The following is a 2,500-nucleotide window of genomic DNA, read 5'->3' as shown; positions in this document are numbered from 1 at the left end:
CCCCACACCCCTTTCCAGAAATGGTACGGTCATGGGTAACACAACTTAAGTTAATGGCATGGTCCTTATGTTTCATGAAGAGTATGGTCAGCATCTGGCCATCGGTTTCTAAGATTTTAAAATAAATTACCTCAATTTTTGGTGAAACCCCCCTTTTAAACCTCTTCTAGGGGGCAGATACAGATGGGGGGCACAAATCCATGAGACTTTGCTGTTCTGATGTATTGTACCAAATTTGGTCCATATATAATCAGTCATGTAGTTTGTGAGGAAAATATGGTTTAGTGAATATGAGGGATTTGGGGAGGGAGGCCGTGTTCCCCTTTCCAGGGGAGATACGGCCATGGTGAGCACAACTTAAGGTTAGGGCATGATCCCGATCCCTCGTGGTGAGTTTGGTCTGGATCTATCTGGCAGTTTGAAAAGATTTTTGAATAAAATGCCAATATTTTGGGGGCAAGCCTCCCCTTTTACATCCTTTAGAAGGGGCACATTCAGATGGGGAGCATGACACCATGATACCTTGCTGTCTAAATGCATCGTACCAAATTTGGTCCATAATCGGTCAGGGAGTTTGAGAGGAGAAGACATTTTAGTTCAATGTAAAAAAAAAATAAAATCTCCCTTTCACCCTCTTTATCGGGGGCACATCTGGATAGTTTTTGAGGAAAAGATGTTTTAATCAAATGTTGAGGGCCAGACAGATGTTGAAGGCCAGTGTCACAATGCAGCATCGTCTCTGAGTGAGAGGTCTTGGTGAAGAACTGCTCATTAGTATGAAGAGCATGGATACAAAACTCCACCAGCATGTGTATTGTCCAAAGGTTTGCAAAAGTGTAACTTTAAGTAGAAACACCCCTTCATACCGATTTGTAATACCACTGCATCAAAGCCAATGAGATATCTACATTACACGCACGCACATCGCCAAATGAAGAGATCTTACAAAAGCCTCATGGAAATGCACCTGAACTCAGAAACAAGAGAACATTGAGTCTAGATGTCTCTCTCTGTCTCTCTTACACACACACACACACACACACACACACACACACACACACACACACACACACACACACACACACACACACACACACACACACACACACACACACACACACACACACACACACACACACACACACACACACACACACACACACACACACACACACACACACACGTATTATTTTGTGTTATTTTCACAACTACTGATATGGTTATTTATTTTGACAGTACCATGGAAACCTTGATCATATAGAAATATTCATGACAGCCAGGTTGTCGTCTCGTCCAGAAGATGGCACGCTCTTTCGTGCAACATTGTGCCACACCAACATGGCGGTATATAATTGGATCTACATCCTAATGAGAGCAAACCAAGGATTTTTGCAAACAATAAGCAAAGAAAGTACTGCCCAGCTATATTGGCACCCACTTTGAACATACACGTGGGTATGTGTGACAGTGAGAGGTGTGGTCTAGTGATGCGAAACAAACAGGGGAAAGGAAGCAAAAAATAGCGAAGATCTCAGAATATCCGAACATGCAATTAGCTCGATGAGTCAAATGAATCATAGGCCACATGGCGACTTCATGGGTAAATACTCCCCCACAGAAATAGTACAAACGGGAATAATAGGTGTACACAATGGCTCATTATTCAACGTCAGTGCTGCAACAATCAGGGGTCTATCAATCTTGTCTCGTTGAACATAATGGATGGCTCTGGATGAGAAATATGTAGACGTGACATGTATATCCCAATTTATTTCCCGATCCAGTGTTACGTTTAAATCTAAAACCCCCCTCTCGCACGCCCCCCAGCCCCCATCTTCCATGATGGTGAAATATCACGTCAACAAGTGCAAATAATTTAATAAAAGGTGAACAAGAATGGATATTAACTATTGTGGCACTTCCAGGTAATGCATCAGAGGAAAGATATCATCTTCCAGGGCATCAAGACCAGAACTCATGAAACCTTCACGATGAAGGAATGCTCCCACCGAGGTAAACACAATACAGTCGTATCTTCTAATTGGCAACGTTGATTACCACTAAAGGTGCAGTCTTCGAAGCTTTTAGGCTCATCATCATCATCATCAGCAAACGACCATCTTGGCTTGATATATACAAACTTGCCTCGAGAGACGAGATGCTGCATCGGAACTGAACCCAATTATTGTTAGTCGTCAGCTCCTGGTGGTCTATAAAGAATTCATCCAGAGCAAAATTAATCACTGAAGACGAGGAGAAAATTTATACGTGCGAGAGCGCACCACAGTAGGAGGAAAAGCAACAGCATTTTGCATGCCAACAGACCAACCGTTATACTTTGTAACGGCAAATTTTGAAGGGTGTTGGTGAGGGGGAGTTGGGAAGGGGTTAAAAAAAAAAATCCACCCCAAGGCAGAAATTATAACAGGTATGTTGTGGGAGCATTGGTCTCTTTTGCGTACAGACATATAATGGAGGAAATAAAATTCGGAGACGGAAG

The 2,500-nt window shown here is 42.6% G+C and overlaps 1 protein-coding gene across 3 annotated transcripts in view; it reads right to left on the bottom strand.

Moving 5' to 3' along the window:
* The window catches only part of LOC147028396 (solute carrier organic anion transporter family member 4A1-like), a 137,800-nt gene that overhangs the window by 15,843 nt on the left and 119,457 nt on the right, over positions 1 to 2,500 (bottom strand). The gene's annotated exons all lie outside the window — the stretch shown is intronic.

Source organism: Eptatretus burgeri, chromosome 4 (genome assembly GCF_056783735.1).
Source record: "Eptatretus burgeri isolate ZD-2024b chromosome 4, Ebu_testis_v1, whole genome shotgun sequence".
NCBI classification, from domain to species: domain Eukaryota; kingdom Metazoa; phylum Chordata; class Myxini; order Myxiniformes; family Myxinidae; genus Eptatretus; species Eptatretus burgeri.
Note: the sequence above shows the minus strand (reverse complement) of the source record. Positions and strands in the feature narration are given on the sequence as shown.